This window comes from Scyliorhinus canicula, unplaced genomic scaffold (assembly GCF_902713615.1).
Source record: "Scyliorhinus canicula unplaced genomic scaffold, sScyCan1.1, whole genome shotgun sequence".
NCBI lineage: Eukaryota > Metazoa > Chordata > Chondrichthyes > Carcharhiniformes > Scyliorhinidae > Scyliorhinus > Scyliorhinus canicula.
The window spans coordinates 189178-203538 of NW_024055728.1; the positions used below are offsets into that span (position 1 = coordinate 189178).

The 14361-nt window shown below is 44.1% G+C and overlaps 1 protein-coding gene across 5 annotated transcripts in view; it reads right to left on the reverse strand.

Moving 5' to 3' along the window:
- LOC119960746 overlaps positions 1-14361 on the reverse strand; it is a 104786-nt gene that overhangs the window by 78487 nt on the left and 11938 nt on the right. Inside the window, exon 1 of one of the 5 annotated variants that reach the window (XM_038788358.1) lies at positions 2069-2099. The exons of the other annotated variants lie outside the window; for them this stretch is intronic. The gene's annotated coding sequence lies outside the window, so the exon portion shown is untranslated. Of the gene's footprint in view, positions 1-2068; positions 2100-14361 lie in introns of those variants that run through there. 5 annotated transcript variants of the gene reach the window in all.

Consider the following 14361-nt stretch of genomic DNA (forward strand, 5'->3'; position numbering starts at 1 on the left):
CCAGCCTTCCCGGACAGGCGCCGTAATGTGGAGACTAGGGGCTTTTCACAGTAACTTAATTGAAGCCTACTCGTGACAATAAGCGATTTTCATTTTTTTCATTTCATATATATAAGAAGGCAAGTCGCTGAGGGGACAGAGTTGTCATAGAGTTTTACAGGATACAGAGAGCCCATTCGGCCCAGAGGTTTTGTGGCAGCCACCTGGCACATAACTATTCTTATTTCAGTTTCATCAATTGGTCCATCGACGTGTATGTTACGAAGTATCAAGTGCTCACCTAAATATTTATTCAATGGCATGAGGTTTCCCGCCTCTTCCATCCTTCCAGATTCCCACCTTCCTCTGTGTTAATATGGTATTCCCTCAAATCGCCTCGAAATGGCATTGTCTCCTGGATCAAGGTTCATGGCACCGTGGCTGGCTCTGCTGGGCAGCAGGGCAGGAAGAGGAATCGCAGGGCTATACTGATAGGGGTCTCAATCGTAAGGAGAATAGACAGGCTGTTCTGCGGACGAAATAGAGACTCCAGGATGGTATGTTGCCTCCCTGGTTCAAGGGTCAAGGATGTCTCGGAGCGGCTGCAGAACATTCTGGGGGGGGGGGGGGGGGGAGGGTGAATAGCCAGCTGCCGTGGTGCACATAGGGACCAAAGATTTCGGGTAAAAACGGGACAAGGTCCAACAAGCTGAATTTACGGAGTTAGTTGAACTAAAAAGTAGGACCTCAAAATAGTAATCTCAGGATTGCTACCAGTGCTACGAGCTAGTCAGAGTAGGAATTTCAGGATATATAGGATGAGTGCGTGGCTCGAGAGAGAGGGTGCTAGAGAGAGGGATTCAAATTCCTGATGCATTGAAAACGGTATTGGTCCTCTACAAACCGGACGGTCTGCCCCTGGGCAAGACTGATACCGATCTCCTTGGGGGTGTATTCTGGAGCTCTTGGGGAAGGTTTAAACTAATGTGGCAGGGGGTTGTGTACCTATGCAGGAAGTTGGAAGGTCGTACAACAGTGACAGTAGCAAAAGGAAGTAATGGGGGAAAGTTTAAGGCAGAGAAGCCACAGTCAAAAATCATGAAGGGCGACAATACAATGTACAGTGACTGAGGGGAGCTCAGTGAATAGGCCCAGTAACACTAAAGGAATAAAACGGGAATTAAAAACGTTAATGGCAAGTGACTTGGCAGGTTGTTACATGAAGATATGTGTGCAACGAGAAGGAAAATTAGGAGAAAGGTTAAGCGGAAATATAACTTAGGCGAGGTTACTGATCGAGGTGTTAAGATTTAAAACAGATGTGAAAAAAAACAACATAAGTGTACTTTACCAGAATGCTCGTAGTGTTCGGAATGAAGTAAATGAGTTGATGGCGCAAATCATCGCGAATGATTAGGATTTAGTGGCCATCACTGAAACATGTTTAAAGAATGGTAACGACTGGGAGTTAAACATCCGAGGGTATCAAACTAGTCAGAAGGAAAGAATGGATGGTAAGGGAGGTGGTGTAACTCTGTTATTTAAGGATAACATCCGGGAAACAGTAAGGCATGACATCGCTTGCATGGAGGATAAGGTTGAATCCATCTGGGTGGAAATCAGGAATAATAATGCGACAAAGTCACTGATAGGAGTAGTCTATTGACCACCAAATAGTAACATGATGGTGGGGCAGGCAATACACAAAGAAATAACGGATGCATGTAGCAATGGTACAGCAGTTATCATGGGGGATTTTAACCTACAGGTCGATTGGTTTAACCAGGTCGGTCAAGGCAGCCTTGAGGAGGAGTTTATAGAATGTATCCGCAATAGTTTCCTAGACCAGTATGTAATTAAGCCTACGAGGGAACCGGTGGTCCTATATATTGTCCTGTGTAATGAGTCTGGATTGATTCATGATCTCATAGTTGGGGATCCTCTCGGAAGGAGCGATCACAATATGTGGGAATTTCTAATACAGATGGAGAGTGAGAAGGTAAAATAATCTACTCGTGTTTTTGCTTAAACAAAGGAGATTAGAGTGGGATGGGAGAAGAACTAGCGAAAGTAGACTGGGAGCAAAGACCTTATGGTCGAGCAGTTGAGCAACAGTGGAGAACCTCCCAAGCGACTTTCCACAGTGCTCAGCAAAGGTTTATACCAACAAAAACGGAGGACGGTAGAAAGAGAGAAAATCGACAGTGGATATCTAAAGAAATAAGGGAGAGTGTTAAATTGAAGGAAAGAGCAAACAAAGTGGCAACCATTAATTGGGAGAACAGAGGTCTGGGAAATATTTAGTGGGCAACAGAAAGCTACCAACATTCGGTAAAGGAGACTAAAATAGATTATGAGAATAAACTTGCTCAGAATATAAAAACAGATAGTAAAAGTTTCCACAAATAGATAAAAACAAAAAACAATTGTAATGTAAATATTGGTCCTTCAGACGATGTGAAGGGAGTTTTAATAATGGGAGATGAGGACATGGCTGAGCAACTGAACAGGATTTTTAGGTCGGTCTACATTGTGGAAGTCACAAATAACATGGCAGCGACTGATAGAAATTAAGCTATGACAGGTGATGGCCTTGAGAGGATTGTTATCACTAAGCAGGTAGTGATGTATGAGCTCATGGGGGTAAAGGTAGACAAGTCTCCAGGAACTTGTGGAATGCATCCCAGTGTGCAAAAAGAGATGTCTAGGGAAATTGCAAATGCACTAGTGATAATTTACCAAAATGCACTAGAATCTGGGGTGGTGCCGGCGGATTGGAAATTAGCAAGCGTCACACCGCTGTTTAAAAAAGAAGGTAAAAAGAAAGCGGGTAATTATAGGCCAGTCAGCATGACTTAGGTAGAAGGGAAGATGCTGGAATCTATCATTAAGGAAGAAAAACCGAGGCATCCGGATAGAAATTGTCCCATTGGGCAGACGCAGCATGGGTTCATAAAAGGCAGGTTGTGCCTCACTAATTTAGTGGAATTATTTGAGGACATAACCAATGCAGTAGATAAAGGGGAACAAATGAATGTGGTATATCTGGATTTCCAGAAAGCCTTTGACAAGGTGCCACACAAAACGATGCTGCATGAGATAAAGATGCATGGCATTCAGGATAAAGTCGTAGCATGGATTGAGGATTGGTTAATTAATAGAAAGCAAAGAGTGGGGTTTAATTGCTGTTTCTCTGGTTGGCAATAAGTAGCCACTAGTGTCCCTCTGGAAGAAGTATTGGACCCACAATTGTTCACAATTTACATGGATGATTTGGGGTTAGGGACCATGGGCAATGTGTACAAGTTTTCAGGCGACACCAAGATGAGCGGTAAATCAAAAAGTGCATAGGAAACTGGAAGGCAGCAGAGGGATTTGGATAAATTAAGTGAATGGGCTAAGGTCTGGCAGATGGAATACAATGTTGACAAATGTGAGGTTATCCATTTTGGTAGGATTAACAGCATACGGGATTATTATTTAAATTATAAAATATTAAAACATGCTGCCGTCCATAGAGACATGGGCGTACTAGTGCATGAGTCGCACAAAGGTGGTTCACAGGTGCAACAGGTGATTAAGAAGGCAAATGGATTGTTGTCCTTCATTGCTAGAGTGATGGAGTTTAAGACGAGGGAGGTTACGCAGCAAATGCACAAAGTGTTCGTGAGGTGACACGTAGAATATTCTGTTTACTTTTGGTCTCCTTACTTGAGAAAGGGCGTACTGGCACGGGAGGGTGCGCAGAGGATATTCACTAGGTTAATCCCAGAACTGAAGATGTTGGATTAAGAGGAGAGGTTCAGTAGTCTTGGACTGTGCTCGTTGAAATTTGGAAGGATGGCGGGGGGAGGGGGGGGGGGGGATCTTATGGAAAAATAGAAAAGTATGAAGCGAATAGATAGGATAAATGCGGGCAGGTTGTTTCCATTGGCAGCTAAAAGCAGAACTCGGGGGCATAACCTCAAAATAAGGGGAAGAAGATTTAGGACTGTGTTTATGTGGAACGTCTTCACCCAAAGCGTTGTGATTCTATGGAATTCCTTGCCCAGTGAAGCAGTAGAAGCTCCTTTATTAAATGTTTTTAAGATAAATATAGCTAGATTTTTGAAAAATAAAGGGAATATGGGTGCAGGTGTTCGGGTTGGAAAGTGGAGCTGAGTCCACAAAAGATCAGCCATGATCTCATTGAATGGCGGAGCAGGATCGAGGGGCCAGATGGCCGACCTCTGCTCCTAGTTCTTATGTTCTTATATGTGTCCCACTAACCGTGGGGAAAGTTCCTTTCTGTATACTCTCTCCATGTCGCTAATAATGTTGGGCTTGGTCATTTTCTGTAACGTCTCTCTGTCTCTGCCTTTGTCGCAGTCTCTGAGTATGAGACTGTCTTTGTGTGTTTGTGTCTGTGCGTCTCACAATGTGAGATTTCGAATTAATAATTAATCGTGGAACACTTCCAATGTTCAGCTACCTGGTCCAACCTTCGAGCACAATTTTTTCTGGAGAAATGGTTCCAGCTTCAGATCTGTCTGTGCGTTTTTGTGCGTTTATCTCTTTCTGCGTATCTGTCCTTCTCTGCTGGTCTGTGTGACTGTTGTTGTCTCGCTCTCGTTCTGTGCATATAGCTCTATTAGTTCAGAAACACAAGAGGCTAGCCAGGGAATGGGTTGGCCCATTGAAGGGCAGGGGAGGGAAGCCATTTGTGGAGACAGAGGAAACGGGCGCGGTGCAAAATTAATACTTTGCATCATAAGAGAAGGAATTAGCGGTTATCCAGTCTGGAGAAGGATGAGTAGATAGCCTGGGTCATATTGAGGTCAAAAAAGACGAGGTGTTGGGCGTCTTGAACAATATTAATGTGGATACGTTCCAATGGTCTGATTGTAACTACCCAAGAATACCGAACGAGGCAAGAAAGGACAATGCTGAGCCCATAACAGAAATCTTTGGCTCCTCACTATCTTCCGGTTATATCGTGGAGGAATGGAGAATAGCCAATGTTGTTCCTTTGTTTAAGAAGGGTAGCACTGATAATCCAGGGAATTACAGGCCGGTCAACCTAACGTGAGTGGTAGGGAAATTACTGGAGAGAATTCTTCGAGACAGGATCTACTCCCATTTGGAAGCAAGGGGTCGTATTAGCGATCGGCAGCAAGGTTTTGTGAAGATGAGGTTGTTGTCTCGCTCTTGTTCTGTGCATATAGCTCTATGAGTTCAGAAAAACCAAGAGGGTTGGATACAGATCTAGCTGGGTCATCGAAGGCAGAGGGTAGCAATGGAAGGGTGCTTTTCTGATTGGAGGATTGTGATCAGTGGTGTTCCGCAGGTATCAGTGCTGGGACCTTTGCTGTTCATAGTATAAAGATTTGGAGGAAATTGTAACTGGTCTAATCAGTAAGTTTGCGGATGACACAAAGATTTGTGGAATTGCGGATAGCGATAAGGACAGTCAGACGATACAGTAGGATTTAGATCGTTTGCCTACTTGGGTGGAGAGAAGGCATCTGCAGTTTAGTCATAACAGATGTGAGGTAATGCATTTTGGAAGTTCTAACAGCGTATAAAGTGAATGGTAGAACCCTCGAGTTTTGCCAGTCAGAGAGATCTTGGTGTACGTGTCCACAGGTCACTGAAAGGGGAAACACAGATGAAACAGGTAGTCAAGAAAGCATGCGGCATGCATGCCATCATTAGCCGAGGAATTGAGTGTAAAGATTGGGGATCATGTTGCAGTTGTGTGGAACCTTGGTTATGCCGTACTTGGAGTATAGCGTTCAATTCTGATCGCCACACTACAGAAGGATGTTGAGGCTTTGGAGATGGTGCAGAGACGATTTACCAGGCTTTGTCCTGGTATGGAGGGCATTAGCTTTGAGGAGCGGTTGAATAAACTCGGGTTGTTCTCACTGGACCGAAGGAGGTTGAGGGGAGACCTGATAGATGTCTACAAAATAATGAGGGGCACAGACAGAGTGGAGGGTCAGAGACATTTTCCAAGGGTGGATGGGTCAATGACGAGGGGGTATAGGTTTAAGGTTCGATGGGTAATGTTTAGACGAATTGTACGAGGCAAGTTTTTTTAGAAAAGGGTTATGTGTGCCTGGAACTCACTGTTGGATGAGGTGGTGGAAACAGGTGCGATAGTGATGTGTAAGGGGCATATTGACAAATACATGAATAGGATGGAATTAGAGGAATACGGACGCTGGAAGTGTAGATGATTTCAGTTTAGACGGGCAGCATGGTCGGCATAGGCTTGGAGGGCAGAAGGGCCCGTTCCTGTGCTACACTTTATTGGTTATTTTTTCTTTGTTATACGTCTTTCTGTGTATCAGTCTATGTGTGCGCTGATGTGTTCTTATAATTGAGTCTTAGTGACAGTATGTGTCTGTGTTTATTTTGTATGCTCATAGATGTGTATGTTTGAGTCTGTGTTTTAGTTTCTGCCATTGTGTTTGTCCACCTCCATTTGTCCGTCTGTGTTTATCTTTGTCTCTATGCCTTTCTTGGTGAATGTTTCTCTGTGTTCGCCGTGTCTTTGTCTGCGTCACTTGTCTGTCATTCTCTGTGTATGAGACAGTCTCTTTCTATATGTCTGTCCCTGTGTACTTAGCTCTGTTTGTCTCTGCCTTTCTGTGTGTCTGTCAGCATCTGTGTGCCTGTCTCTGTCTGCTTACCACTGTTTGTCGGTGCCTTTCTGTGTATCTGTCACTATCTGTTTGTCTGTCCCTGTTTGTCCGGTTGTCTGTATGCATTTGTCTCGTTCTGTTTAGATCTATGTGCCTGTACATCTGAACTAATCTATATCTCTGTCTCATTCTGTTTGTCCGTGTTTCTCCATGCATTTGTCACATTCTGTTTTACTGTCTGTGTCTGTTTGTCTGTATTAATCTGGGCTTCTGTCTGCCGCTCTCTGGGTCTGTCTGTCCCAGTCTGTGTCTCTGTCTGTGTGTCAGTTTCTGTCTGCCTGTATCTGTGTCCACCATCGTTAAACGGCTGGCTACATTCACCATATCGTTTTTTAAATTAAACTTGTGATGGTTGCCTGATAAATGGTGACCACAAACAGCAGCCGCTGCACAGTGTATACGAAAGGAATTTGTTTCCACCCTATGTACAGATCTCTATCTCAATACTGTTACCAGATTTCGCAGAATAAATGGGGAAGTGCAGTTTATATTATTAGAGCTGTTTAGTGTTTCAATTCATTTTACAACTATAGTTTTCGAACTGTCAAAATTTCAAACTTGGTGCATTAACATAAATGCCCCTCGATGATGATTAACAAAAGCTTAAACATTTGGAAATGTATCTGGCTAAACTTTACAGTTAAAGTGTTAAAGCGGAAATCTGTGGTCTCAGATAAGAAATACTTCTTCTCAGACACAAATAAACATCATATTAACACTTTACTGGAAAACAATGGGTCAGGGTGAGATGTTCTATATAAGCCGGTAGAAGATACATTCTGAGAATCTTGATGAAATACTTCGAATAAATTAAGTATTTAATTACTGGACAGAGCATCACCAAGAGTGGCAAACTGTCAGATTGAATCCGCTTGCACTCACTTTTCCACACAGTTACTTTAAGCTACTTTAAAGACAATTTGGTTACAAAATGTTCCACACAAATCTCATATGTTCACAACCAAACACACTACATTATACCAAAGTGGCGAGGATTCAACCTGCAAAAATAACTGTTAACACTGTAAAAACTGATTATCATTCAGTAACTAAATAAAAAAGGAATCGTTCAGCTGGAGTGACGAATCGTTACTTGAAGGCAGGGAGGGAGAGAGAATGAGAGTGAGCGAGAGGGTAAGAGACAGGGATTGAGAGTGTGTGAGAGAGAGAGAGAGCGAGCGAGATAGAGAGAGATTAATTGAATGAGGGACAGAGAGGCAGACAGAGACAGACAAAGTTAAAGCGTGACAGATAGAGTGAGAGCGAGAGAGAGAGAGAGAGAGAGAGCGAGCGATAGTGAGGGAGAGATATGAGGAATGAATGAGGGACCGAGCGACATACAGAAAGGCAGAGATACACAAACAGACATGGAGGCAGACAGACAGATGCAGCCACACCGAGAAAGAATGAGAAAGAGAGAAAGAAAGAGACAAAGATAGAGAGAGAGAGAGAGAGAGAGAGAGAGAGAGAGAGAGAGAGAGAGAGAGAGAGAGAGAGATAGAGAGAGGGTGATAGAGAGATAATGATGAGGGACAGAGAAATAGACAAAGAGAGGTAGACAGACAGAGAGAGACACGCAAACAGACATAGAGGCAGGCAAACAGATACAACTGCACCGACAAAGAGAGACAGAGGGGGGAGACGGAGAGAGAGAGACATACTGAATGACGGACTGAGATAGACAGAGAGACTGGGATAGAGGCAGACAGACAGATACAGTCACATAGACAAACAAAGAGAGAGAGAGAGAGCAGGGAGATACAGAAAGAGAGAGACAGAGAGACCGACAGACAGAGACACACACACAAGCAGACAGATAGGGAGACAGACAGATAAAGCTACATAGACAAAGAAAGAAAGAGAAAGAGAGAGAAAGAGGGAGAAAGAGAGAGATAATGATTGACGGACGGAGAGATTGACAGAAACAGAAAGACAGAGACTGTCATGTGAGAGTCCCTTAGATAAATCGGTGTTTTATACTGTAACTGCCGTGGGTGTATCTTTAACAATTGGGTGTTTGTTACTGCAGTGTTGTCAGTTAGTGGTTGGAGGTCGGCTGTTTGTCTGCTTTTTACTTTAGCTTTAGGATTTTTTGCTGCACGGTGGGTTTCATTACATTTTAGTTTTGGAGAAGCTGCAATCACAGCAGGATGTCCATTTGCAGTTTTCAACGTGGGAACTGTTCTCAGTAGTGAGGTTAAGCCTGATGTCTTTCTGAAAAAAGCTGTTTTTAAGTCTTTTGCATGTGAAAAGGAAAGATTAAATGATTATTTAGTGTTTTAGCATTTGGGTTGTGTTTGAATTAATGGTTGCTAAGGTGTTTCTTCCATGTTTTAAAAAGGTTATCTTGAGTTCATTGAATAAACATTGTTTTCCTTTAAAATACTTTCCCATGTCCGCTGTACCACTACTGTGGAGTGGATCGTGTGCTCCCCATACCACAATCTATTAACAGTTGTGGGTCAGGTGAACTCCATGATACAGTTTAGGGTTCTCTAAACCCTGGCCCATAACAAAACAGACAGGCAGGCAGACAGATACAGCCACACAGACAAAGAAACAAAGGGACAGAGCGAGAACGAATGAGGGACAGAAAGATAGACAGAGAGACAGACAGCGAGAGGCACAGAGGCAGACATAGAGCCGTAGAGCCAGATACAGCCACATAGAGACAGAAAGAGAGAGAGAGAGAGAATGTGTCAGTGAGAGAAAGAGAGAGAGAGAGACAGCCAGACATATAGAGATAGAGCGAGGGAGGGAGAGAGAGAGAGGGGGAAAGAGAGTGAGAGAGAGGGGGAGAGAGGGAGGGAGGAAGAATGAGGGACAGAGAGATAGAAAGACAGACAGAGAAATACACACATACAGACATAGAGGTAGACAGGCAGATACAGCCACACAGACAAAGAAAGAGACAGAGAGCGAGAGAGAGGGGAGAGAGAGCGAGAGCGGAAGAGACGGACAGAGACTGCGACAGAGACAGGGAGATATAGTGACGGACAAAGAAAGAGAGAGAAAATATAGAGAGCATGAATGAGGAAGAGAGAGAGAGACCGAGAGAAACAGACAGACAGAGAGAGACGCACACACAGACATAGAGGCAGACAGACAGATGCAGCAATAGACGAAGAAAGAAAGAAAGAGAGAGAGGGGGCAGAGAGAGAGAGAGAGAGATAATATAAATGAGTGATAGAGAGATAGACATAGGCAGTCAGACAGACAGAGAGGCAGACAGGCAGATACAGACGCACAGACAAAGAAACAAAGAGAGAGAGAGAGCGAGAGAAAGAGAGAGAGAGCGGGAGAGAGAGAGAAAGAGTATGAATGAGGGAGAGATAGATAGTGACAGACAGAACGAGAGAGACACACAGACCGACATATAGGCAGACAGATAGATACAGCCACACAGAGAAAGAACGAGAGAGAGAGGGAGATAGAGAAAGAGAGAGAGATAGAGAGAGAATGATTGAGGGACAGGGAAATAGAAAGAGAGAGACAGACAGGCAGTGGGAGACAGAGGCATAATGGCGGACAGACAGAGGCTGCCACATAGTGAAATAAAGTAAGAGAGAGTGAGTGAGAGAGAGCGAGAAAGAGAGAAAGAGAGAGAGAGAGTGAGAGAGATAAAGAATGAATGGGTGACAGCGAGATGGACCAACTGACTGACAGTCCGAAAGAGAGACATATTAGCAGGCATAGAGGCCGACAGACAGGAACCATACAGACAAAAATGTAAGACACAGAGATAGAATGAAATGGAGAGAGATAGAGAGGAATGCGAAAGAAAGAGAGAGAGTTACCGTCAGGGAGAAATGCGCACAGTCTAACGGTGACAGATACAGAGGCCCTCACATGGAAAAACAGAGAGACGCAGACAGACAGAGAGAGGGCCAGAGGGAATAATACGGAGACAAACATTGTGTTTAAAGTAAATAAGTGAGCAACCACCCAGGGATTGGTGGTCAACAGTGGGAGGGAGCTAAAACCAAGAAAGTCAGTGTACAACAGATACGGGACACATTTGTAGAAGGGAATACTGACAAGGTTCCGGCAAATCAAGGCGTTGAATCTCCGGTCTCAGTGAAAGTGAACAGCAGCGATAACAAATGCATTCGGTGTAATATTCTCAAATTCCCGCGAACCTGAATGAATGCAGCCGCTTGAAATCTTACTTATATTATACCGATATTCCAGGAAGGAGGGAGACATTAAGCATTGCCCTTCTGATTGATTACCCAATATCTGACATCGAGAAGTGAGTCCACAAACACAAAATACTCAATCTACTGGTAATGCGGAAGGTCTGTGAAATAGCAAAGATGACAGGTTCTCCAAGCATACAAAGATCAGATGAGAACGTTACTGAGAAAGACAGAATTGCCAAGAAAGCGCTGGCTAAATGGAGAGCGGTTGTTTCTCCTTGTGGGAGGGTCTACGACAAGAGGGAGAAATCCCAGATCCAGGATCGCTCATTTCAGAGATACGTGAGGAGGGATTTATTCTCTATCGGGGCAGTTAATCTGTGGAATTCCTTATTTCAGATGGCTATAGATGTTGGCCGTTGCGAGGTTGATATAGACAGACTTTCAATCAATGAGGCAACCGATGGTTATGGGGATAAGCCAGAAAAGTGGGAGATATTGATTATCAGAACAGATTGGATATCATTTCATTGCATTTCCAATTCGACATGATATGCCTCAGGCAGTATTCCTTCCCTCTATGGTTTTATGAAATAAATGATTCTGAAATAAGTCACCGGTCAGGCCTGAACATGTCACCATTTCCAATTTTCAACACGCCACTTTCGGGAGGGTAACCAACAACTTGATAGGGCTGAAAGGCGATTGATCCTTAGGGCAGCACGGTAGCATTGTGGATAGCACAATGGCTTCACAGCTCCAGGGTCCCAGATTCGATTCCGGCTTGGGTCACTGTCTGTGCGTAGTCTGCACATCCTCCCCGTGTGTGCGTGGGTTTCCTCCGGGTGCTCCGGTTTCCTCCCACAGTCCAAAGATGTGCAGGTTAGGTGGATTGGCCATGATAAATTGCCCTTAGTGTCCAAAATTTCCCTTAGTGTTGGGTGGGATTATTGGGATAGGGTGGAGGTGTTGAACTTTGGTGGGGTGCTCTTTCCAAGAGCTGGTGCAGACTCGATGCGCCGATGGCCTCCTTCTGCACTGTAAATTCTATGATCTATGATCCAATTGTATCAGGGATGATAACACTTAGTTTATTTGCTGTGAAAGGATAATTGAAGATTATTCTCCTCAGAGGGCAGCAGGGCAAGATAACGTTTGGTTACACACACCCCTGAATATAAATATATTTGTTATCCTGGGTACTCCATTTGTGCAAGCTACTAATATTCCATTGCAAGGATCAATAACATCATTTTATCTACAGGGAAGGCCTCGCATTAAATCAGTTTTAAGTAACACATAAGCTCGATTTGCTGACTGAGTGTTATCTTCATAAAGACGAAGTTGTGTAGCTGCGTGGAGTGTGTAAGTGTAAACGGTACAGATGTTTACGGATTCAATCGTGTCCAGGAAAAGACAAATCGTATGAATGTCATTGCCCTGGATACAATGTGGAAAAGGCGGAGGTATGGACTGTGGCAACTGAGACTGTGAGAAACAGTCTCCATTGCCACAGTATATGCCGACAGACAAAACAGGGGATGCATAAAAAGGGACAAAGAAATGTCTGAGCAACTGATTACGCTTGCTGGTTCTGTCTTCACAAATGAGGACACAAATCAGATACCTGAAAAGTTGGAGAATGAAAGGTTTAGTGGGAGGGAAGAACTGAGGTAGGTCAACATTAATAGAAAAATGGTGCTAGGAAATTGGTGGGATTGAAGGTGGATAATTCCCGAGGGCCTGCGAATCTGCATCGCAGAGAGCATAAGGAGGTGGCTCTAGAAATAATGGATGTATTAGTGGTCATCTTCCGGGATTCTATAGACTCTGGAACTGTCCCTGCAGATTGGAGGTTAACCACGTCACTCCAAAATTGAAAAACGGAGGTAGCGAGAAAGCAGGAAATTATAGACCAGTAAGGCTAACATCGGTAGTGGGGGAACTGCTTGAATTCATTATCATGGAATTGAAAGCAGAACATTTAGAAAGCAGTGGTAGGATCAATCAGAGTCAGCATGGATTTATGAAGGAAACATCATGCTTGACAAAACTGTTGGAATTCTTGAAACACGTAACCAGTACAGTCGACAAGGGGCAGTCAGACGATGTGATATCTTTGGAACTTCAGAAGGCGTTTGATAAAGTCCCGCATAAGAGGTTTTGTGCAAATTTAAAGCACATGGCATTGGGGGAAATGTATTGAGGTGGATAGAAAACTGGTTGGCAGAGAGGAAACAAAGTGTAGTGATAAATGGGTCCTTTTCAAATTGGCAGGCAGCAACTAGTGGGGTGCCACTGGGATGGGTGCTGGGACCCCAGCTATTCACAATATTTATTAATGATTTGGATGAGGTAACAAAATGTAACATCTCAACGTTTGCAGAAGATACCAATTTGAGTGGGAGGGTGAACTGTGACGCGGAATCAGGGATCCTCCAGCAAGATCTGGACAGATTGGGCGAGCAGGCAAATCAATTGAAGATGGAGTATAATTTGGAGAAGTGTGAGGTTATTCACTTTGGAAGCAAAAATGGGAAGGCAGATTACTACATGCATGGTTGTAAATGGGCAGAGGGGGTGTGCAGAGGGACCTGGGTGTCCTTGTGCACCATTCGCTAAAGGTAAGCATGCAAGTGCAGCAGGTGGTAAATGAGGCTCATGGTATGTTGGCCTTCATTGCGAGAGATTTCGATTACAGAAGAATGGATGTGTTGTTGCAATTATACAAAGGCTTGGTGAGGCCACACCTGGAGTACTGTGTGCTGTTTTGGTCTCCTTCTTTGAGGAAAGATGTCCTTGATCTCGAGGGAGTGCAGCGAAGTTTTACCAGATCGATTTGGCAGCAGGGTAGCATGGTGGTTAGCATAAATGCTTCACAGCTCCAGGGTCCCAGGTTCGATTCCCGGCTGCTTCACTGTCTGTGTGGAGTCTGCACGTCCTCCCCCTGTGTGCGTGGGTTTCCTCCGGGTGCTCCGGTTTCCTCCCACAGTCCAAAGATGTGCGGGTTAGGTGGATTGGCCATGCTAAATTGCCCGTAGTGTCCTAAAAAAAGTAAGGTTAGGGGTTTTTTTTGGGTTACGGGTATAGGGTGCAGACGTGGGTTTGAGTAGGGTGATCATGGCTCGGCACAACATTGAGGGCCGAAGGGCCTGTTCTGTGCTGTACTGTTCTATGTTCTATTTCAGGGATGTTTGCACTGTCATATGAGGAGAGGTTGACTAGGTTGGAATTGATCTCGCTGGTGTTCAGAAAAATGAGCGGGGATCTCATAGAGACTCATCAAATTCTCACAGGACTGGACAGGGTAGATGAAAGGAAGATGACACCAATGAAGTGTGTGTCCAGAACCAAAGCTCACAGTCTGTGGATTCAGGCTGAACCATTTCGGACAGATATAAAGAGACATTTGTTCACACAAGGAGAGGTGAGCCTGCGGAATTCATTAACACAGGATGTAATTGATGCTAAAATACTGAACATATTCAAGAGGCGGCTAGATATACCAGTTGGGGAGAATGGGATCAAAGGTTATGGGGACAAAGCAGGATTAG